General features: G+C 43.5%; 1 pseudogene; it reads right to left on the bottom strand.

Annotated features, from left to right (window-relative positions):
* Positions 1–402: 402 nt before the first annotated feature.
* On the bottom strand, positions 403–922 carry LOC116635327 (annotated as a pseudogene).
* Positions 923–25524: the final 24602 nt, after the last annotated feature.

Raw genomic sequence — 25524 nt, 5'->3', positions numbered from 1 at the left:
GGGTGATGGGTACACAGGGGTTCATTATATTATTCTTTCTACTTTTGTTTTTGAAATTTTCCATAATAAAAAGAAAAAAATTCATAATAAAAAGTTATATGCATGTGTATATGTGTATTAATATGAGACATCATAATGTTTATAGCAGAATGTAATTAGATATTGCAGTGTGCGAGCTGATTTTAAGTGATATGCTGATGAACTTTATTTATTTTATTTTATTTATTTATTTTTTCTGGAGACCAAGACACATTTTATTGACCTGATAGAGCGGAGATACTCCCCCAACCCTGCCACGTCCTTTCACATAGGTGTGCGAAGGGGTCCCTCTCATGGCAAAGAGATCTTTCAGAGTCCCTCCAGGGACAGAACCAGGGGCTTCCCTGGGTGTGGCCTGGGGCCTCAGTCCTGGGTGCTGGCCTTCAGTATTGCTTTGTACTTCCCTGTCAGCTCCTTGGGTAAGGGCACCTGGCCCGGGCAGGGGACCTGCCCTTCCACCTCGCAGATACACTCCTGCAGGCAGTACTTTCGGGGCCCAAAGTGGGCTGGGTGAGAAAACTGCTTTTTCTCCTGCTCCTCCTTCTCCAGGGTTTCCTTGTTCTTCCCCAGGATGTTTTTGATGTGCTCCATGATCTCCTTATTGCTCTTGGTCTCCACATCCACGAGGACCTGCTCCCCAGAATCTAAATAGAACCGCAGGAAGGGGGACGGCGTCATGTTCTTAAACATCATAATCTGTACCCAAGGATTTTTGTACTGGATCTGAGGTATGTTGAAAAGCACAAACTTCCTGGCGCCCTTGCCCAGCTCCCCGTGCGTGTGTAGTGCACCGTCATGACCTTCACTGAGTCCTTGAACACTACGTCTCCCTGGGCAGGTACTGGAGGGTGCAGCGGCTCGGGGAGCGGCCCTTCATGGGCATGGCGGCGGAGGGGTCGGGCTGTGGGCTTAGCCGCGAAGACAGACCCAAAGCAGCCGACGCTGCCGGCCCCACGGACCTCACACCGTTTTCCCTCCTCGCTGGTTTCCACTTCCTGCGCAGACCTATTTATTTATTTTAGAGAGAGAGTGTACACATGTGTGAGCAGGGGGAGAGCCAGAGGGAGAGGGGGAGAGAGAGAACCTTAAGCAGGCTCCACACCCAGCGCAGAGCCCGATGCTGGGCTTGTCTCACGACCCTGAGATCATGACCTTCTGAACTGAAATCAAGAGTCGGACGCTTACCCTACCCAGCCACCCAGGTGCCCTTGCCAGTGAACTTCTAAATTTTAATAATTATGTATTTAAGATGTAATTAAGTATAGCAAGTGGTATGAAAATATTACTTTTTAAACTAACGTTAAGTAGGAAAATTGAGTTGATTTGATGAGAGGAAATTAAGATAATGAGAGAAGAAGAGATTGTCTGGATATGGCAAATGTGATAGCAGTAGAAATTGAATTGCGGAAGTTTTGGAAACATCGTTAAAGTTGTGACGAGGAAGGGCTCATGTTCGTTACTCTGAGTGCACACTGTGTTGGCCTTATGGGACCAATTATCTAGAAGGTTCAGCATGGGGGTCACAGCAACAAGAGACAGGAGGGAGATGAGTGTGGGCTTTGTTGATGCACAGACCTTGTTTCAGTTCCTGACTCTCTGCTTAATTACTTAATGGCTGTGTGACATTGGACAAATGACCTACCTGCTCTGGGCCTTGTTTCTTCATCTGCAAAACTGGGATGTTACATATACCTTACAATGTCCTTGTGAGAATTAAATGAGGTGCTGCCTGTGGTGCACCTGGCACAGTGCATGGCATGTAACAGGTGCTTAGTAAATGGTAGTGCACTTGGGAAAGAAGTAGAACAGGGAAGGTGGAGCATAGAGTCCCTGTCTGAGCTCTGGGCGTAGCCCTCACTGGTTCATTCAGAACACGTTTACGCCTTTCTGAGACACAATTTTAAACACGTGTGTTTTTTGTTTGCCGTGCTGTTCTCCTAGTCTGTGGATCCTGAGAAGTGGACAAGAGACAGGTGGGGACATGCTGAGCAGACAGAAGGGGGAGCTTGTCGATTGACACAATCAGCACATTGTTAGCAGCAGGACGTATCGTGTGGCTCCTTGTCTTGTTCTGATAACACCGTTGGTTTCTGTTGCTTGAAACAGCTCCCACCCCAGTCAAGCCAAATTTTGCTGTCTATAATTCACAAATAACAGTTTTTATTGAGTGTTTACTGTGCGCCAGGACCATGCTGAGCCTCCACATTCGTTTTCTGACTCAGCTGCCCTGACAGCCCTCCAGGCGAGGGGTCACTGTTCCCACATCACAGCTGAGGACACTGAGGCTGAAAGGATGAGGTGACCTCCTGACGGCCCCACAGCAGGTGAGTGGCGAGGCCAGGACAGACCAGGTGTGATTTCAGAGTCCACGTGCTTGGTCACAGGACTCCACCAGCACTCTCTCCGAGGGCCCCTGGGATCCTCAGGACCTGGACATCCCCTTCTCCTAGGGTATGGTCCTGGTCCTGGCCTAGTGGCATGAGGCGTCATCAGGTCAGCTCTTGGGGACAGGTGCCTGGGGGCGAGGGTGCCAACCAAATGTGGCTGCAGCCTGGCAGAGATGTGGCTCTCGTCAGTCTGGAGACCCTTTAGACCTTTACATTTAAAAGTGCAAGCTCTGCCCATCTTCAGAGGACGAGTCATGACAAACAGGTCTTGAACATTTGCAGACCATATTTCTAGGTCACAAGGACATTACCTTTTTGTGTGTGATGGAAGGGTAAGGATGGAAAACATATGCCTTGGTTTCTGCCATGTGTGCCCAGGGTCCCAGAGATAATGGTTGTTTGAGCTTCACAGTAGTCTGTTCACAGATTGTCCCATATTTTCCCACTAGTCCAGCAGTTCTCTGTAGATACCATAGGCATCTAGCAGTTCGAAAGAGAAAAACAGTAACCCATGGTTTAGAAATGCTAATGTCCATTAATTGAATTCACATAACTTCTTTTTAAAATTTTTTTATTGTTGTTAATCACCATACATTACACCATTAGTTTTTTTTTTTTAAAGATTTTATTTATTTGACACAGAGAGAGACACAGCGAGAGAGGGAACACAAGCAGGGGGAGTGCGAGAGGGAGAAGCAGGCTCCCCGCCGAGCAGGGAGCCCGATGCGGGGCTCGATCCCAGGACCCTGGGATCATGACCTGAGCTGAAGGCAGACGCTTAACGACTGAGCCACCCAGGCGCGCCACCATTAGTTTTTGATGTAGTGTTCCGTGATTCATTGTTTGCGTATAACACCCAGTGCTCTGTGCAGAACGTGCCCTCCTTAATACCCATCACCGGGCTAACCCATCCCCCCCACCCCCTCCCCTCTAGAACCCTCAGTTTGTTTTTCAGAGTCCATCGTCTCTCATGGTTCGTCTCCCCCTCTGATTTCCCCCCCTTCATTCTTCCCCTCCTGCTATCTTCTTCGTCTTTTTTTTTTCTTAACATATATTGCTTCATTGAATTCACATAACTTCTAAATGGGACCATCTCCCATACAGAAAAAAATACTGTCACTTCCAGCAGCCACACTAGGAAATACTCAGCAAATACAAGATAGGACCACAGGTAAAGGGGTAAATATTGTAGCATTTAAGTGTCCAAATGTGCATTGCATTTTGAAAGGTAATTCCCCTGAGGGCTCTACAGTTATTCTAAAACCACTTCCATTTCTCCATGCTTTTGGGAGGTTTCTTCTACGTGACTGCCTTCAGAATCCATTACATGTTCTTTTCAGTGTCTCTAAGGCAATTCTTTGTCTTTTCTTTTTTTTTTTTTTAATTTTATTTTATTATGTTAGTCACCATACATTACGTCATTAGTTTTTGATGTAGTGTTTGATGATTCATTGTTTGCATATAACACCCAGTGCTCCATTCAATACGTGCCCTCCTTAATACCCATCACCGGGCTAACCCATCCGCCCACACCCTTCCCCTCTAAAACCCTCAGTTTGTTTCTCAGAGTCCATAGTCTCTCATGGTTCATCTCCCCCTCTGATTTCCCCCTCTTCATTTTTCCCTTCCTACTATCTTCTTTTTTTTTTTTTTTAACATATAATGTTTCAGAGGTACAGGTCTGTGATTCATCAGTCTTACACAGTTCACAGCACTCACCATAGCACATACCCTCCCCAATGTCCATCACCCAGTCACCCCATCCCTCCCCCCCCCACCACTCCAGCAACCCTCAGTTTGTTCCTGAGTTTAAGAATTCCTCATATCAGTGAGATCATAAGATACTTGTCTTTCTCTGATTGACTTACTTCGCTTAGCATAATACCCTTTAGTTCCATCCATGTCGTTGCAAATGGCAAGATTTCATTCCTTTTGATGGCTGCATAATATTCCATTGTATATATATACCACATCTTCTTTATCCATTCATCTGTTGATGGACATCTTGGCTCTTTCCATAGTTTGGCTATTGTGGACATTGCTGCTATAAATATTGGGGTGCATGTACCCATTCGGATCCCTACATTTGTATCTTCAGGGTAAATACCCAGTAGTGCAATTGCTGGGTCGTAGGGTAGCTCTATTTTTAACTTTTTGAGGACGCTCCATACTGTTTTCTAAAGTGGCTGCACCAGCTTGCATTCCCACCAACAGTGTAGGAGGGTTCCTCTTTCTCTGCATCCTCGCCAATATCTGTCGTTTCCTGACTTGTTAATTTTAGCCATTCTGACTGGTGTGAGGTGGTATCTCATTGAGGTTTTGATTTGGATTTCCCTGATGCTGAGTGATATTGAGCACTTTTTCATGTGTCTGTTGGCCATTTGGATTTCTTCTTTGGAAAAGTGTCTGTTCATGTCTTCTGCTCATTTCTTGAGGCAATTCTTTGTCTTTAGGGGCAGATTTGGCTTTTAGAAAATCCCAAGGTCAATCCAAGCTCAACTCAGTGAAGTGTATATGTGGGGATAGTTGTGTCAGTTATCAGTTGCCACAGTGCTGCTGCAAAAGAAACAACCAGAAAAACCTCAGGGACCCATAACAAATATTTAGCTTGTGACTCTGCGGGGATTCAGCTGATCTGGCCTGGGTTTGGCTGATCTTGGCAGGTCTTGCTCATGTGTCTGCAGTCAGCTGATCTTGTTTGAACTTGCTTAGATATCTAGGGAACAGCCGGATGACATCTGGTCTAGAATGGTCTCATCTGAATATCTGGGGGACTCAGCTCTGTTTGACTTGTCTTTCATCCTCTATCAGGCTAGCTGGGGGCATATTTTCAGGGTTATGGCAGAGGCATAAAGAGAAAGAAACCTCAGTGTGCAAGTCCATTTCAAACCTGTGCCTTATTTCTGCCAACATCTCATTGGCAAAGCAAGTCATATGGCAAAAGACAGGCATAAAAGAGGAGTGAAGAACTGTGATGTTTTTGGCCAGCTATCACAGTGATTAAATTATTTATTTATTTTTTTAAAAATATTTTATTTATTTATTTGACAGAAAGAGAGCAAGAGAGACAGAGAGAGCACAAGCAGGGGGAGCAGCAGGCAGAGGAAAAGGGAGAAGCAGGTTCCACGTTGAGTAAGGAGCCCGATGCGGGACTTGAACCCAGACCCTGGGACCATGACTTGAGCTGAAGGCAGACGCTTAACTGACTGAGCCACCCAGGTGCCCCATCACAGTGATTAAATTAAAGTTGCCATCCTACCACAGTGACTAAATTGGAGCGTGTTTTGTTCCAAAGGGAGTTGTAGCCTCAAAATCTGACAGTGATCTTATGGGTAGTCAGAACGCTTGCCCCAAACAAGCGTTCTAGACAATTGTCTGAGGGGACAATTCCAAATGATCTCTGAAAACAGCAGAATCTTTTGAAGGAAGGGTATGGCCTGTGAGGTGACTGTGGGGAGGACAGTGGCTGCCCCCCTCCTTTTTTTTAAAGGAAAAAAAGTTTTGTTTTTTCTTTTTTTATACTTAGAAAAGGGAGAAGTCTTTAATACCTTGTTCAGCTAATCGTAAAATCTTTCTTTAATCCTACACCAAAACTTGACCAAAGTTTTTCAAAGGTTAGTTGTCCTGTGGAACCTGAAACTGTGTAACTGCACTTTCTTTTGTACAGTATTGCACTAAAATATATTGGTCCATTGTGCATATTTTATTGATCTTTATCCATGCACGATTTCATAATATTCATTGGTCATTTAGAACACATTGGTTCATTGAATCATGTAGCTCTTCCAAATTAAATATATCTTTTTTTGGAATAAAGTTTTAATTGAAGTATAGTTGACACACAATGTTACATTAGTTTCAGGTGTGCAACACTGTGATTCCACAAGCCTCTACATCATGCTGGGCTCGCTGCAAGTCTAGCTGCCATCTGTGGCCATACAGTGGGCTTACCGTACCGCTGACTGTGTTCCTTCTGCTATACCTTTCATCCCTGTGACTTATTCATTCCATACTGGAAGTCTGTACCTTCCACTCCCCTTCATTCATTTTCCGCCATGCCCCACCTCTCTGGCAATCATTTATTGGTCTGTTTATGCTTTTTGTTTGTTTGTTTATTCATTTGTTTTGTTTTTTTAGATTCCACATGTAAGTGCAATCATATGGTATTTGTCTTTCTCTATGTGACTTATTTCACTTAGCTTAATACCCTCTAGGTCTATCCTATTGTGTCAAATGGCAAGATCTCATTCTTTTCTTTTTTTTAAGGTTTTATTTATTTGAGAGAGAGAGAGAAGAGGGAGAATACGAGTGAGGGAGAGGGGTGGAGGGAGAGGGAGAAACAGATTCCCCACTGAGCAGGGAGCCAGACTCGGGGCCCAATCCCAGGATCCTGAGATCATGACCTGAGCCGAAGGCAGATGCTTAACCGACTGAGCCACCCAGGCGCCCCTCGTTCTTTTTTTATGGTTGAGTAATATTCCATTATATATATCCCACATCTTTTTTTGTTCATTTATCTATTGATGGACACTTGGATTGCTTCCATATCTTGGCTATTGTAAATAATGCTGCAATAAACATAGAGGTGCATATATCTTTTTAAATTAGTGTTTTTGTTTTCTTTGGGTAAATACCCAGTAGTAGAATTACTGGATCATATAGTATTGCTATTTTTAACTTTCAAAAAAATTTTTATTTATTTATTTGACAGAGTGAGAGAGCACAAGCAGGGGGAGAGGCAGGCAGAGGAAGAGGGAAAAGCAAGCTCCCCACTGAGCAAAGAGCCCGACATGGGGCTTGATCCCAGTACTGTGACCTGAGCCGAAGGCCAACACTTAACTGACTGAGCCACCCAGGTGCCCCTGTTTTTAATTTTTTGAGGAAATTCCAAACTGTTTTCCACAGTGACTGCACCAATTTACATTTCCACCAACAGTGCACGAGGGTTCCCTTTTCTCCACATCCTCGCTAACACTTGTTATCTCTTATCTTTTTGGTTCTATCCATTCTGACAGGTGTGAGGTGATATCTTGTTGTGGTTTTGATTTGCATTTCCCTGACGATAAGTGATGATGAGCATCTTTTCATGTGTCTGTTGGCCATCTGTATGTCTTCTTTGGAGAAATGTCTGTTCATGTCTTCTGACCATTTTAATCAGATTATTGTTATTATTTTTGGTGTTGAGTTGTATAAGTTCTTTATATATTTTGGATATTAACCCCTTATGGAATATATCATTTACAAACATCTTCACCCATTCAGTAGGTTGCCTTTTTGCTTTGTTGATGGCTTCCTTCGTTTTTTATTTTGGTGTAGTCCCAATAGTTTACTTTACTTTTGTTTCCCTTGCCTGAGGAGACATATCTAGAAAAATGTTGCTACAGCTGATGTCAAAGAAATTACTACCTATGTTTTCTTCTAGGAGTTGTATGATTTCATGTCTCATATTTAGGTCTTTAATCCATTTTGAGTTTATTTTTGTGTACAGTGTAAGAAAGTTGTTCAGTTTCATTTTTTTGCATGTAGCTGTCCAGTTTTCCGAACACCATTTGTTGAAGAGACTTTCTCCTGTTGTGTATTCTTGCCTCCTTCATTGTAGATTCCTTGACCACGTAAGTGTGGGTAGGATGGTGTTCTTTTGGATGAAGGGCTGAGAGATCCATCTTGGGCTTGATGGATTGAACTGAATTTGCAGTGAAAATCTTACCTTGCCATCTCCAACGATAAACTGGTCTCTGATGTGTATATTGGGTTTTATTTCTCTCTGCAACATCCGGGCCTCAATAGTGAAGAATTAATCTTTCAGTAACTCTCATTTTCTTGGCAATTTGAAGTTTCTAGGCTGCAGCAGCTAACCCCTATCTTTTTCCCCTTTGACCAATGGAAACTTCAAGGAGTGGAATTAAATGGGATGCACAGTTACTTTGTCACCCATCTCCTGTACCCAGTGACATTTGCTGAGTATCCTGTGTGCTCTGTGTCAGGTACTGGGCATACAGAGACACACAGGAGGAGGCAGGGAGGAGGGTGGGGATGGAGATAAAAGAGGAGGAGGCCTTCATGGACCAGTGATAATGAGTTACCATGAAACTGAGAAGCATGTTTAATCCAGCCCGCTGCACCTGAGGTTAAACATGCACACACACACACACACACGCACGCACATACACATGCATGCACACAAGACAAAATGCCAAAGACAGATAAGAGAGAGTGCCTGCTTCCAGGAAGCTCAGACAGTAGTGGGAGAGACACATGCACATGCAATAAACTATTGCTCTAGTGAGTGACAAAGGTCATACAAGAGGGCTAAGTATAGGATACTTTAAGGGGTCAGAGGAGGGGCCTCTCTCCCTGCATGGGAGGGCTTCTCAGCAGAGGTGACATTTGAACTGGCTCTCCAAGAATAACTAGGAATGCACAGACAGAGTGGGGGCAGCACAGTTGTCATATGCAGAGGTGTGAGACCGCAAGTCTCACTTAAAAAGGGACAGGACAATGACAGAGAAGCAGGAAGTTTGGGATTTTGTGGAGAGGGGATATAGAGGTGACAAGATTGGAAGGGTTGGGAGAGGGCAGGTTGGGATGGGAACCCCATGAGAGATGGTGAGGACTCCCAGGCGGGGGCACTGGGAATGGAGAGAGGGGACTGATGGGAGGGGAACTGGAGGGGTAGTGGGAAGGACTGAGGGGCTGATGAGGTGAGGGAGAGGTCAAGGTCAAGACTGCCACCTGGCTTTGGGTAGCTGGCTTTGGGTAATGTAAAGGTCTGTGCACAAGAAGGCAATGTTGGTCAGTTATGTAATTAGTGTACCAGAAAGAGCAAGGTTGGAGTCAGGAGGACCCGGGTTTGAATCCCAGGTTCACACTGTGTGCATTTGAGCAAGTTGATTGCGCTCTGTAAGGCTCAATTTCCTCATCTGTAAAACAGAGTTGATACATAGAGGACTCTTTTGAGTGCTAAATTATGTTGTGGGTTTAAAACCCCTGGCATAGAGCCTGGCTCATTTCGGGTGCTAGAGTCAACCCAGAGAGGCAGGCAGGAAGGCAGGCAGGCAAGGAAGGGGCCATCTGGGGAGACAGAGATTACTCTTGGGAATGATGGGCACAGCTGTATGAGCCCCTGTGAACACCCCTGAGCTGCACCCCTGGCTTGGGTTGAGCAAGTGGGCACGTGTGAGGGGTGCCAAGATCTGGGTGAAGAAGGTAGGTCAGCGGAATTTGAAGGCAGGTGTGTGTGTGTGTGTGTGTGTGTGTATCCTTTGAAATAAACCATCTGAACAGATGTAGTCAAAGGTGGCTACAACATTCTGTGCTTCCAGCAGTCTTCCTTGACCTAGGCTCTTAACTCTATCTTTGAATCCCATTCTCAAACCAGGGAGGTACCTGGGGGTGGATGTTGGTCCTGCGGATGCACACTAAGGTCAGTGAAAACCACAAGGATCAGTGAGTCCAGTGGGCTGTGAGCACCTGTTGGCTCAGTTAAGCACACTCATGGATAGTCACTGTCCCTTTTTAGAACCTCAAGCCCTGGGAACAGAAGAACAGCTCAACTGGCTTTGTCTTTGTGAATATGGATAGAACCGGGTGCCTACAGAGGGCCAGCAAGATGGGTTGGCAGGGGGGTGGGTGTAAGGGCTGGAGATGCCCCAAGACAGACAGGCAACCAGATTCAGGATCCAAGATCTCGGGTCATGTAACGAGGAGCAGCACAAATGCCAGATGCCAGCATTTCCGACAGAAGTTGTCCTCCTGGTTGGGCTGAGCGCTGCGTGAATTCCCCCAGGGCTGTAGACTACTGCACTTTCACCACCACTCCTTCCATCAGGCACCTGCTGACAAGCAGCCCCCCTGGGTACCTGTGCTCAAAGCAGCCATTGATGCAAGGATCAAGATGTGAGGCGTTTTAAAAAGCAGTAGCCATCTCTGCTGTGCCCTGGGAAGCCTGAGCATGTTTACTGAAGGCAGGAGGTGTCCGGAAGTATTTATCCAAAGACTGTCAAGCATGTAGTGGGAGCCCTGCTTCATGCATGTGCTCAGTACTTTGGGGAAGGCCTGAAGAAAGACCCCACCTCAGTTTTCAGTGAGCTGGTGGTCGAGCTGGGGGTCAGCAACTCCCATGTCAATTACTAGGTAGGGAACAGAGAACATTGAAGGAGAGATTACATACTGTTTTCTATTTTCGCTCAGCAAGTGTCTTGGATCCCCTTCTCTCTGCTGGCAAGTGCTGGCCATGGCTGTGCCCTCTTGCAGCCCACAGTCTGGTTTAGAGGCAGGGGGATGACTTGGGCTGGAGTAGACAGAAGCCCAAGTGCTTTGTGGGCACAGATGATGCAGCCTCTGAGGATGGTGATCCTTGAGTTGAAGCTTAAAGGCTGAACAGGATTTGGGGCAGGCTGTGGAAAGGCTGGGGGGTGGAGGGAGAGCAGTGATGGGTGCAAGGGTCAGTGGTCTTCCTCACCGAGGCCAACACCATCCCTGATCACTGACCTAGCACCCTTTTCCTCCTGAGAACAGAAACAAGAGTGGGAAGAGAGGCCAGAGTCCCTGGATGGACTGATGGTGGTCACCCCAGCAGGTAACAAATCACCGATTTAAGGCAGAATGGGAGGGCAAGAGTGCCAGGCTCCAGGGCTTTGTGGAGCACTTTCCGAGGCTGGAAGGTGGCGAGGCAAGATCTGACAGAGAAGGAAGGGATGTGGCAGCCCCTGGGGGTTCACGCTGACCAGACGGTTTTCATCGTGGGGAGAGAGGAGAAGAGAGCGGGGTTAAATGCTAGTTCTGCTGCGCAGTGCCTCGGGAACTGCAGCCAAGTCACCCTGCTTCTCTGAACCTCAGTTTTGTTATTAGAAGTGACTGCTTTTAGGGTTCTCTGAAAAGACTGTTGCAAGAGTTGAGTGAGCTGGTATACGGGGCACTCAGCCAGGGCCCCTGGTGAGGCGGATGCACACACTTGGTGACTAGCAGAGCCTCACGTGCCATATGAAGGGCAGCACCTGTGCCGCCGTAGGAGACAGTGAAGGAAGAGCCCGGATGATATCGGTCATGGGCAGTGGAGGGGGGGCCTGTAGCCTGGATCCCCACATCCTGTATTGCTAGCTCTGTAGGGAGCGTTAGTGGAGGCAGCTTCTGTTCACCCTTAGATGTGGGTCAGAGGGGACACTGAGACCCACAGTCCTGTCCCTCGTTACTGCTCTACACAAGCGTTGACTCAGAGCAGGGGGTGCTCATATCCCCATCTGAGAGGTGGCTGCTTAGTCCCACCTTTCCCCAACGCCACACTAGCACTTATCCTGTGGTGGGTGGGCCGAGGCCTCTGGTGCCAGGAGTCCACAGTGAGGGTGGGGCCTTTTGGGAATGGGCTGAGGGAAGCTGAAAACCGGGATGAGCCTGAAGCCATGATAACAAGCCATCCCACGTGGGTACCATGGTGTTCCGCTCAGATTGCCTCTCCAGGGCTGACACCCTCATCCCTCAGCTGCTGGGAGTATTACTGCTGATGGCCCACAGCCGTGTCCCCACTGAGCCCTGCTCTCTACAGCGGGGGCTCTCTCTAGCCCCTCCTAGGGACAGCCCATGGGCCAATGGCTGGCTGGTGTGGGGACACGAAGGCCCAGCCAGCAGGATCAGCTGAGGCCTCAGTTGCAGATTGAACTGTGTGGGGGTCAGCTTCTCCCTCTGCCCAGTCCTGCATTCCCCACTTCCTATTCATGTCTCATTCAGGGGTACCCCCAGTAGGACTTCTGCACACAGTTCTCTGTCTCAGAGTGCTTTTAGGGAGTCCAATCTAAGACAATTGGTACCCAGGATGGTCCTGAGAATGAGGCTCTAAAAGGTGATCACTCACCAGCCAGCCGGCCATGGGGATCCCATTGTGGGTGGGAGGTGAGCCCGGGCGGCCCCTGGTGTGCTGTGGAAGTGCAGTTGCTACAACTTACCTCGGTGAACTGGGACGAGATGCTGATGGGAGCAGCTATAGGCTGCTGTGTCATCTCTGGCATTTGAGGGGAAGAGAGAACTGGCAACTATGGGCCCTGCAGAATGAGGTGGCTGTTGCTGAGCTCGTTGATTTGTTGAGGACAGAGAATGGTGGGCTCTGGGTAACAAATCACCAATTTAAGGCAGAATGGGAGGCAAGAGTGCCTGGCTGGCATTGTTTAAGGAAACAGTGATCTTATGCAGCCAGGGCAGAAGACCAGACTTAAATGGGAGAGTAGCAGGATTTTGGGGGATGCGTTCACAGCTCCAGCGAGCCTCAAGTAACAAGTCTGAGGCACTTGAGATGGGGATTGTCTGGGTACATACACCTGAAAATCTTGAACTCCCAGGCAGAGGTAGCCCGATCCCCATTACTGGAAGACAGTAGTCCTCTCTCCACCCCACCACCTGTTTGAAGATCACACAAAGGCCTCAAATAAAACAAGGCAGGTGCTTTATAAGACAATGCTTATTGCTGAGTAGTATTCCTTGGTGTAGATAATCACAATGTGTTTATCCAGTGACATTTGGGTTGTTTCTGGGTTTTGTCTATTATAAATAAAGCTGCTTTGAACCCTCATATACAAAAGAAAGAAAGAAAGAAAGAAAGAAAGAAAGAAAGAAAAGAAAGAAAAGAAAAAAAAAAGAAAAAAAAGACAATGCTTAGCTCCATTGGGATTTATTCTCATTTCCCTTCCTGGCAACTAGACCAATAGCAAGGATCAAATCCCAGAGGAGCACACTAGGGAGGCACTGGCCTGCTGAGGAGGGCAGGCTCTGCCTAATTTGTTATATGAGTGGAAGGAGTTGGGAGGGTGCACATGGGGCTGGATCAAGGTGCTGTATCAAGGGAGGCAGAATATAAAGCTGGAGAGATGAGAGTTTATTGATATAGCAGCACATACAGGATTTAGCATCCTGGCAAGAACCCCAGGAGACTGTGTTAATATGCTGCTGGGATAGCTTTTGGAAACTTGGCAAAAGGGACGGCCCACACAAAGTGAAGTAGACACGACAGACGGCTGTGGCAGACAGGGGGGAAGGGATCAAAAGGCCTAGAGAGTAGGGTGGATGTACTGTGTCAGGTTGGGAAAAGTCAGCTGTGTCCCACAGGAGGGCCAAGAGGACATTTTATTTACCCAAGTGATAAGGAATGTGTTGAGGGGGGCATCGGCATCACTGAGAAGCTCAGTGGACCAAGACTAACATTAGTAAGAAATGCTGTTACAGTACCAGACTCCCTCATAGCAATGGGAAGTGAGAGGATCTCAAATGCAGAGGCCAAACGGCAGTGCTTAAGTCTCAGAAACAAGGTGGGCATAACTATCGAGAATAACAGGAAGTCTAAGTGGAGCAGGAGGGTCCCACCTGTGTAATACCTCATACAGAGTTGGTTCAAGTACCACAGTCTTCCTTACAAGACAGACGGGCAGCCCACAAGGGGAGGCTGGGTTTCAACGAGGAAGGATTGTGCAACTCGGAAGCAATTGTACTCAGTAAGAATTATCCCAGACCTTTCCCAAAGTTGCATATGCTCATTTACTCAGGTAACCGTGCACTGGAGAAAATACTCAGATTTTTTCCAAAATCTGAAAAAATTTTTAGACTTTTCACTGAGTCTGATCTGACACTGTTATCCAGAGACCCAAAGTGCCATCATGGCTTCCCTAGAATGGGAGCATATGAAGTCCATGCATAAATGGGTCTTGGCCCAGATCTAGCTCATAGAGGGTCCACTGAACCCATGGATCACCGGATGGTCATTGCCCCAGGCCCCAAATGTACAATTAGAATGGACTTGCTGGGAGTTTGCAGAACCTCCACATTAGTTTCTTGACCTGAGGGGTACGAATGATTTTAGTGGGAAAAGCCAAGTGGAAAGTTCTTAAACTGCCATCCTCTCCTGTCAAGATAGTACATAAAATGGTAATGCCTCGTCCCAGGAGGGTTGGCATTCATGCTATACTCAAAGACTTGAAGGATGTCATAACCCTATTTAATTCATCAGTCTGGTCTCTATAGCACCTTGTTGGATTCTGATGGACAACAGTGGATTACCCCATACTTAGTCAATGGTAAACTGACCTGGCCAAGTAGCCGGTCAGCCTAGCCTGTTGGTACTGGACAGGTGTGACTGGGTAACATAAACTCAGACACATCACAGAGCAGAGGACGCCATAATCCCGAGGCAGGGACAGCAGATACTCAGCAGAGGCACCTGGATGTTATAATCTCAAAACACATAGCACATGCATACCTACAGCAGACCACTTCAGTGCTTACATGACAAAAAAATCCCAATTATCTTCACTCACATGTTGATTCCTAAAAAGGGGTAGAAACAACTCTCAGTCTGTTGGCTTTGATAAAGCTTCCCTATTTCTTTCCTTGCACTTCATTTCCAAGAGTTTACCTACAATTTGTGCTGGATCACATTCCCTGTTTGGCAGTAAAACCTTTTCACTCAGCCACCGAATTTTGGTCTTGAATAGTCTTTATTTTAACACCAAGAAGTAGCCCTACTGCAGCTGCCCAACACGCAGGTGATATGCACATCAATCCGGCAGTCATGTCCTTTTCCATACCCATCGTGAAGCAGGAGCGGAATCAGTCTGGATTCACATGGGACAGACAGCAGTATACATTTACAGTCTTGCTCCAGGACGATGTCATTTCTCTTACATTATGTTACAATATAGTGCGAAGGACCTGGACTCTCTGGATATTCTGATGAATGTCACATTTGTTCACTAGATTGATGACAGGTTAATTGAACTGGATGAGCAAGAAATGGCAGGTACATTGGAGGTGTTGGCATGATGTGTGTTCTCTGTGTGTTTGGAGATAAATCCTATGAAGACGTAAGGACTTCTTTTCTTCCTCCCTTCCCTCCTTCCCTCCTCCCTTCCTCCTTTCTTTTTTTTTAATTTAAATTCAATTAATTAACATATAGTATATTATTAGTTTCCGAGGTAGAGGTCAGTGATTCATCAGTCTTATATAACACCCAGGGCGCATTACATCACATGCCCTCCTTAATGTCCATCACCCAATTACCCCATCCTTCCACCTCCCCTCCAGCACCCTCAGTTTGTTTCCTATGATTAAGAGTCTCTTATGGTTTGTCTCCCTCTCTGATTTCATCTGACACAAGGACTTCTATATCTGTGGGTATTTTATGGATCCAATGGTCAGAAGCATGTCCTTTGGAATAACCCTTCCAAAGGACAATTATTGTACCTTGCACATTCCTGCAAAAGCAGTACAGTGCTTGGTAGGCTTCTGTGGGTTCTGGAGGTAGCAAACACTGCATTTGGGAATACTAGCCTGATCCATTTATGGGGGATAAGGAGAGTTGACAGCTTTTAGGGGGGCTTAGTGTGTGAAAGGGCTTTACAGCAGGCCCAGGCTGCGGTGTAAGGAGTCTGCCAGTTGGAGCACATGAACTGGTAGACCCTCTGGAGCGAGCAGTTGGGCAGCCAGTGACAGAGGCTGCTTGATGCAAAATGGCCAAACAAGTCTGCCACTTTGTTGTTTGGGGACTCTTTGGTGGCACCCTGAGCCTGACAGGGATAATGAGCCAGGGCCCATGCCTTGGTAGGCAGCGCTCAGGGCTGATCCCAGATCCCATCAATGCTTTTGTTCAGATCCCCTTGAGAAGTTCACCCAAGTGAAGACAAACTGTTTGCAGCCCTTTGTTAGTGGTTCGAAATACCTCTGTAAGGGAGGTGCAGCAAGGACTTGCATTCCCACTTAGTAGGTAAGAGAACTGAGGCATAACTGACTTGTAACATAAAGATGTTAAGGGTCTTGTTAAGAGTCATCCAGTAAGTCATTTACTTATCCATTCAGCAGTTATTTACTGAGCACCTTGGGGAACCAACACTCTGACATCAAGATATCTTGGCAAAGAAGACCTGTCCCTGTTCTCAAAGAATGCAGTTGGGAGTGGGTGTAAGAGGAACGGAAAGTGGAGTTAACCGGTAAATCCAGCACTGTGGAATAAACGTTAGCAGAGGTGTAAGTACAAGGTGTCGTCCACAAGTGCTGGGGAACCTGGCAGCCTGGCAGGGTAGAGAGAAGAAAGAGAGAAACAGAGCAGAGCAGGGGGCCTCGACGCTGTTCGGAGTGGCTGGAGCCAGGGTGGGGGATCCAGGAGGGGTTGCGAGGACAGTCCTTCAGGTTCCAGACTCCTTCCCTGTCACTAGCTCGTGTTCCCAGGGCAGCTGTCCCCAGAGCTGTCACAGTGGGTGAGGCCCCGGGCCATTTCATTAGGGAGGTTTGTTTCCAGATTCATCCCCTAAGCCCTATTAAGTCTCTTACTTAGTGGGGAAGCAGCAAATCAAGATGACATTTGAAAAGTAGTGGCCCAGCCTGTTCCTGGAGGAACAGCTAAATCCTCACCCATATTAAATACCTTCTCCTCAGCAGCAGCGGCTGGGCCATTTAGGAAAATTAAAAGGAGAAAGATGAACAGAGAGTGGGGAGATTAGAAACAAGTGTAATAGTGTTTCCAGCCCTATGGCAATGAAGAGACCTCACATATGGCCTTTACACTTTATCCTTCTCTTGGCTTATTCAGAGGGCTGGTCATTATGAAAGTGGTTTTGCAAAGAGGTGCTCGGATTTCCAGCTCTCTGTCGTTAGGACAGCCGGTTACCTGGCTGCTGGCTGGCCCAAGCCGGTGTGTCTCGCAGCACACGTGCTGGACTTTGCATTAGAAAAATCACCCTGTAGAGAGATTTCTATAAGGCAGCAGAACTCAGGGTTTGTCTTGACTTAAGTAAGGCCAATGCACAGCAAAGGAACTGGCCCACAGGGGAAGGAGGGTTCAAATGGTGGTAAATTAAGAGAACAGTGACATACCATTTTTTAAATAAAGATTTTATTTATTTATTTGTGTGAGAGAGAGCACAAAGCAGGGGGAGCGGCAGGCAGAGAGGGAGAAGCAGGCTTCCCTGGAGCAGGGAGCCCGATGCGGTACTCGATCCCAGGACCCTGGGAGCATGACCTGAGCCGAAGGCAGATGCTTAACCGACTGAGCCACCCAGGCATCCCTGACATACCATTTTTAACCTGTTGGATGAACACAGGTTAAGAAAAGAGAAAACTTGAACACTACTGAGGAGATTGTGAAAAAGGCGTGCTGTGCCTTTCTGGTGGAAGTATAAAGTGATGTCAGCTTTTTGGAGAGCACTTGGGCTAAATGCATCAAGATTTTAAATATGCATTAAGAATTCAAAGAATGTTGGAGTAGTTGGTATAATAATTCTACTTGTAAAAAATAGGTCCTAAGGAAATATCAGAAATGTGGACAGAATATGAGGCAGGAATGTGTTCCTTGCAATGTAATTTCTAGCATTAAAAAAGACACACCTGAATGCCTCACAATAACAGATTACTTACGTCAAAAATGGTAGATCCGTAAGAAGTGGTAGGTAGTTGTTTCAAATGATCTTTATGAAAGATAAGCTTGTATGAAAATATTAAGTTAGAAAGGATACAAAATATTTTATATACTATAAGTTTTCAACTCTCCCGTCTTTCACAGACAGCGCCCCCCCTCCCAACACTAACTCTGTCTTCATAGACCTCCATTTAACTGACCACTCAGTTGAACTAACTAGTTGGATTAGCTGAAATGCTTGCTATTTTTTTCTGTAAACAAAGCAGCTGACAACCAGGGCCCTAGGAAAGATAGTGGTAAACCATGTTCTCATTTCTACTTCCCCAGCTTAGCTCTGTGCTTACCAAGAGTCTCCTCTGTTTATTATTCTCATAATACTCTGCAAAATTTGATTTGATAATATATTATTGAGGATTTCTGCTTCTATATTCAAAAGTGTGCTTGACCCATTTGTGTGTGTGTGTGGAGGGGCAGTTGTATGTAAGGGTAAAGGCTAGACTTGTAAAAGGAACTGAGGTTTCTTACTCTGCTCTGATTGGATAGTCTGAGAATAATCTGTTTGCTGAAGGCTGGGCACAATTTGCCTCTGCATAGCATCTTAACAATAGGCTTTTTTTTGGGAGGGGGGTGGGTGGATAGATCGTTGACTGTCTTTCCTCTGTCTTCTGTGGTTATTTGTCTCTTAATAACTTTTACATTTTCTTGAGCCAACTTTGCAGTTATAATTTACTAGAAAAACAACACTCTTAATTTAATTTTTATTTTTTAATTATATTATTTTGTATATTCTCCTATGGTAGAGTATATTCATTGTCAGAAAATGTGATTTTAAATTCTAATAATAAAATATCTGTTTTTAATAAGCATATACTGTGTCAGGCACCACGCATGTTCTTATTTACTCTGCACGAGAGCCCAATGGTGTAAGGACTATTATCATCCCTACTTTGCAGATGAAAAAACTAGGGATGATAAGTGTCCAAGACCATGCAATTTGTAAGTGGTGGAGCTGGGATTGAACCTTCATTTGTCTGATTCTGAGCCTAAGTTCTTACCCACTAGGCTGTACTCTTGAAAAAAATATGGACAAATGGACAACAGACAAACCAAATCATGTGCCACAGTGTGATCATCCTGCAGTTTAAGTATTTGCTCCTGCTCAAGCTCAGGCTCTGGAAATTTTTGCATAGTCTTTCTTAGCCTGTTTCCTGAGCAAGAGCTGCTTGGGGCCTTTGCGAGCTGCAATGTTACATGGACACTTCATGTTTCCACCATTGTTTTTTTTTTTTTAATTTAAATTCAATTAGCCAACATATAGTACATCATTAGTTTCAGATGTAGAGTTCAGTAATTCATCAGTTGCATATAACACCCAGTGCTCATCACATCATGTGCCCTCCTTAATGCCCATCACCCAATTACCCCATCCACCCACCCACCTCCCCTCCAGCAACCCTCAGTTTGTTTCCTTTTTTTTTTCTTTTTTTTCTCAGTTTGTTTCCTATAGTTAAGAGTCTCTCATGGTTTGTCTCCCTCTCTGATTACTTCCCATTCAGTATTCTCTCCCTTCCCCTATGATCCTCTGTGCTGTTTCTTATATTCCACATATGAGTGAAACCATATGATAATGGTCTTTCTCTGATTGGCTTATTTCACTCAACATAGTACCCTCCAGTTCCATCCACATCTATGCAAATGGTAAGTATTCATTTTTTCTGATGGCTGAGTAATATTCCATTGTATATACATACCACATCTTCTTTATCCATTCATCTGTCGAAGGACATCTCTGCTCTTTTCATAGTTTGGCTATTGTGGACATTGCTGCTATGAACATTGGGGTTCAGGTGCCCCTTCGGATCAATACATTTGTATCTTTGGGGGCAAACACCTAGGAATGCAATTGCTGGGTCGTAAGGTAGTGAGAGTTTGACTTCTTCTTTGCTGGTTTGAACGCCTTTTATTTCTTTTTGTTTCCTGATTGCTGAGGCTAGGACTTCTAGTACTATGTTGAACAACAGTGGTGAGAGTGGACATCCCTGTCATGTTCCTGACCTTAGGGGAAAAGCTCTCAGTTTTTCCCCATTGAGAATGATATTTACTGTGGGCTTTTCATATATGGCTTTTATGATATTGAGGTATGTTCCCTATCCCTGCACTGTGGAGAATTTTAATCAAGAAAGGATGCTGTATTTCGTCAAATGCTTTTTCTGCATCTATTGAGAGGATCATATGGTTCTTTTCCTTTCGTTTATTAATGTGATTTATCACGTTGATTGATTTGTGGATGTTGAACCACCCTTGTAGCCCAGGAATAAATCCCACTTGGTCGTGGTGAATAATCCTTTTAATGTACTGTTGGATCCTATTGGCCAGTATCTTGGTATTTTGGCATCCATGTTCATCAGGGATATTGGTCTGTAATTCTTTTTGGTGGGGTCTTTGGTTTTGGGATCAAGGTGATGCTGGCCTCAAAGAATGAGTTTGGAAGTTTTCCTTCACTTTCTGTTTTTTGAAACAGCTTCAGAAGAATAGGTATTAGTTCTTTTTTAAATGTTTGGTAGAATTTCCCTGTGAAGCTCTAATTTTTATTATTTCTTGTCTCCTACTTGGTTTAGGCTTTATTTGCTGTCCACTATTTTAAGGCAAAATTTATTCTATGTAGGTGGTTATTTCGTAGAGAAATGAAACTCACTCCTGAAAGCACCAAAATTTTTAGTGATTCTCATGGAAATTTTTGACATTTTTGAAAATGTTTTTTTATAACTCTTAGTTTTCTTTTCACAGTTGAGAATACAATTTAATCCTCCATCTTTTAAATTGAAATTTTTATTGAGATAATTTTAGATTTACATGCAGTTTTAAGAAATAATATGGAGTGTAGGATAGCTCTACTTTTAACTTTTTGAGAACCCTCCATACTGTTTTCCAGAGTGGCTGTACCAGTTTGCATTCCCACCAACAGTGTAAGAGGGTTCCTCTTTCTCTACATCCTTGCCAACACCTGTTGTTTCCTGAGTAGTTAATTTTAGCCATTCTTTCTGTCTTTATGAATATGTCTATTCTGAACATTTCATATGAATGGGATTAGATAATTAAAAAAAAAAAGAAATAATATGAAGCAATCCCTTGTATACTTTGTCCAGTTTCCCCTAGTGGTAATATTTTGGAAAATTATAGTACAGTATCATGAACAGGATATTAACATTTATACAATCCATCAATATTATTCAGAGTTCCCAGTTTCATTTATATTCATTGTGTGTATGTATTAAGTTCTATACAATTTATCACCTGAGTAGGTTTGTGTTTCCACCTGGACAATTCCCAGAAGCAAAATGAAGTTATGAAAACAGTGTTTTTGTAAAGTCCTGGCCCAGTATTTGCAGAGTACACATATTCAAGAAAACATAAGAAACATGTAAAAATCGTATACACTGAGATTGAAAGCAAGTCTGAAAAATTTTAAAGGATTGAATGTTTTTTGACTACAATGCAATTAAGCTAGAAATCAATAAAAAGGATAATTATATTTAGAAATAAGCAATATTATTATACACAAAGTAAAATACACGATGGAAATTAAAGAAAATGTCATGAACTGAATGATAAAAATACTTTATTCAAAACTTGTGGAAGGCAGTTAAACATATAATTATAGAGAAATTTATATCCTTAGGAGCATATAAAGACTGAAATTATGCACTTATCATCTGTCTAAAGAAATTAGGAACATAGCATCATCAACAGCGATGACAAAATAAGCCCAATGAAGTAGAAGGAAAAACTTGTACAGTAAGGATAATAGTAGAAATTTATGAAAGAGAAGCCAAATATGAAATAGAAGGGACCAGCAAAGCCAAATTTGGTTTATTGAAGAGACTGACAAATTCATAATGCCCTAGTTTTTAAGGAGTTGTAAATAAGCAATGTTAGGAATGAAAAAGAGGGCATCAACTTCAGAGCCACAGACATTGGGGGACAAAAAGAAAGAGGATATCATGAAGAACTGTGTGATAAAATATTTCCAAGTTTAAATAGAATGAACAAATTTTTATAAAAACACAACTTTTCCAAATGGATATAAGAAATAGAAATTCTAATAGTTCTATAATTATTCTAAAAATTGCTGGTATCCCAAAAGTAGGGACCCGAAAGGCTACATGCACCCCGATGTTTATAGCAGCAATGTCCACAATAGCCAAACTGTGGAAAGAGCCAAGATGTCCATCAACAGATGAATGGATAAAGAAGGTGTGGTATATATATACAATGGAATATTATGCAGCCATCAAAAGGAATAAGCTCTTGCCATTTGCAACGACGTGGATGGAACTGGAGGGTATTATGCTGAGCGAAATAAGTCAAACAGAGAAAGACATGTATCATATGACCTCACTGATATGAGGAATTCTTAATCTCAGGAAACAAACTGAGGGTTGCTGGAGTGGGGGGTGGGGTGGGAGGGATGGGGTGACTGGGTGATGGACACTGGGGAGGGTATGTGTTCTGGTAAGCGCTGTGAATTGTGCAAGACTGTTGAATCTCAGATCTGTACCTCTGAAACAAATAATGCAATATATGTTAAGAAAGAAAAAAAGAAGAAGAATGTAGCAGGAGGGGAAGAATGAAGGGGGGGAAATCGGAGGGGGAGAAGAACCATGAGAGACGATGGACTCTGAAAAACAAACTGAGGGTTCTAGAGGGGAGGGGGTTGGGAGGATGGGTTAGCCTGGTGATGGGTATTGAGGAGGGCACGTTCTGCATGGAGCACTGGGTGTTATGCACAAACAATGAATCATGGAACACTATATCTAAAACTAATGATGTAATGTATGGGGATTAACATAACAATAAAAAAATTAAAAAAAAATAAAAATAAAAATTGCTGGTATCCAAGATCTATAAGAACTTCTCAAACTTAACACCCAAAAAACAAATAATCAAGTCAAAAAATGGACAGAAGACATGAAAAGACACTTCTCTGAAGAAGACATACAAATGGCTAACAGACACATGAAAAAATGTTCATCATCATTAGCCATCAGGGAAATTCAAATCAAAACCACATTGAGATACCACCTTATACCAGTTAGAATGGCAAAAATGGACAGGGAAAGAAACAACAAATGTTGGAGAGGAGAAAGGGGAACCCTCTTACACTGTTGGTGGGAATGCAAGTTGGTACAGCCACTTTGGAAAACAGTGTGGAGGTTCCTCAAAAAATTAAAAATAGAGCTGCCCTATGACCTAGCAATTGCACTCCTGGGTATTTACCCCAAAGACACAGATGTAGTGAAAAGAAGGGCCATATGCACCCCAGTGTTCATAGCAGCAACATCTGCAATAGCCAAACTGTGGAAAGAGCTGAGATGCCCTTCAAAAGATGAATGGATAAAGAAGATGCGGTCCATACATACAACGGAATATTACTTAGCCATCAGAAAGGATGAATACCCAACTTTTACGTCAACATGGATGGGACTGGAGGAGATTATGCTAAGTGAAATAAGTCAAGCAGAGAAAGGCAATTATCATATGGTTTCACTTATTTGTGGAACATAAGGAATAGCATGGAGAACATTAGGAGAAGGAAGGGAAAAATGGGTGGGGGGAAATCGGAGGGAGAGATGAACCATGAGAGACTATGGACTCTGAGAAACAAACAGGGTTTTAGAGGGGAGGGGGGAGGGGGGATTGGTTAGCCCGGTCATGGGTATTAAGGAGGGCATGTACTGCATGGAGCACTGGGTGTTATACGAAAACAATGGATCATGGATCACCACATCAAAAACTAATGATGTATTGGGACGCTTGGGTGGCTCAGTGGGTTAAGTGTCTGCCTTCGGCTCAGGTCATGATCCCAGGGTCCTGGGATTGAGTCCCGAATCGGGCTCCCTGCTCAGCGGGAAGCCTGCTTCTCCCTCTCCCACTCTGCCTGCTTGTGTTCCCTCTCTCGCTGTCTCTCTCTCTCTCTCTCTGTGTCAAATAAATAAATAAAATCTTTAAAAAAAACAAAAACAAAAACAAAAACTAATGATGTATTGTATGGTGACTAATATAACATAATAAAATTTAAAAAATTAAAAAAAAGAATATATAAAAAAATAAAAATAAAAATTGAATAAAGAATATATTTGAATAAAAAATAATTCCACAAAGAAAAAATCATGGGCAACTTCTACCAAACATTTATGTAATTACACTAATCTTACACAAGCTCTTCCAGAAAATAGAAGAAGGGATTCCCCAAATTGTTTTAATGAGCCTATTATAACCTTGATGGTAAAACCTGACACAACATGAAATGAAAATAATAGCCTGATTCCACTAATAAACATAATTTTAAAAATATAAAACATAACTATTAGCAAAATGAATCCAGGAACATAGAACAAGCATCTTGATAGAGTTGGGTTTATTCCAAGTTTTAAATTTGAAAATCAGTCAGTGTAATTCACCAAATTAACAGAAAGGAGAAAAACCATATGATCACCTCAGTAGAGACAGAAAAAACATTTGAAAAGTTTCATTTGTGATAGAAAAGATTATCAGCAAACTAGGCATAAACAGGAACTCAATCTGTTAAAGAGACATCTACACAAATTCTACAATCAACACTGTACTTTGTGGAGAAATATTGAAGACTTTTACCCTTCTCCTCCAAAGATCAGGAATGAGGCAATGATGTCCACTGTCCTTACGTCTATTCAGCATTGTCCTGGAAGTCCAGCAGAGCAGTAGGGTAAGAAAAGAAATAGAACTAATGAAAGGAATAAACAAAACTCTCAGTATTTAAAGAGGATAAGATTGTATATGTAGAACATCCAAAAGAATCTGCAGATAAAATATTAGACTTAATAAGAGTTTAGCTTTGGCCACAAAGACAATGAACACAAAATAATCCTGTTTCTATATACCAGCAACAAGCAGAAAATAAAAATGTAAAAAGATGCCACTTTAAATATACCAACAAATATCAAGTACCCAGAAGTAAATCTAACAAAGTTTGTGCAAAACTTCTATGGAGAAAACTATAAAATATTATTGATAGAAAATAGAAAAGTAAAATTAAAGAGTGAATAGAGACATACAATGTTCATAGATTGGAAGACTCAATGTTGTAATGATAGCAGCTCTCAAAGTGATCTATAGATTCAATGCAATCCCAATGAAAGTCCCAACTGTTCTGTGGACTTTTACAAGGTGATTCTAAAATTTATATGGAAATGCAAAGGGATAAGAGCAGCAAAGACAATCTTGGAGAAAGAAACAAGTATGTAATGCTTCCTTCAGATGTATTATAGAGCTACAGATATTAAGACAATATGGTACTGGCACAAAGAAAGACAAATATAGTGATGGAAGAGATCTGAGAATCCAGAAATAGTGCATATGTGGACATTGATTTATGACAAATGTGGTATAGAACAGTGGAGAAAGTTCTCTACAATAAATGGTGCAGGGAAAATTGGGCATCTATATATAAAAAATAAGAAACTTGGTCTTTACCTCACATCATACACAAAAATCAAATCCAGATGTGTGTCAAAAGGAGAAATGTAAAACAAGCTTTGGGAAGATAAGATGGGACAATATCTTCATGACTTTGGGGGCAGGGAGAGTTCTCTGTAGAGCCCACAAAAATCACTCAACATAAAGGAAAAAGGCTTCATTAAAATCAGGGACTTCAGGTGATCAAAAGACACCATA

The sequence above is a fragment of the Phoca vitulina genome, unplaced genomic scaffold, assembly GCF_004348235.1.
Source record: "Phoca vitulina isolate PV1807 unplaced genomic scaffold, GSC_HSeal_1.0 scaffold10, whole genome shotgun sequence".
NCBI classification, from domain to species: Eukaryota; Metazoa; Chordata; class Mammalia; order Carnivora; family Phocidae; genus Phoca; species Phoca vitulina.
Note: the sequence above shows the minus strand (reverse complement) of the source record. Positions and strands in the feature narration are given on the sequence as shown.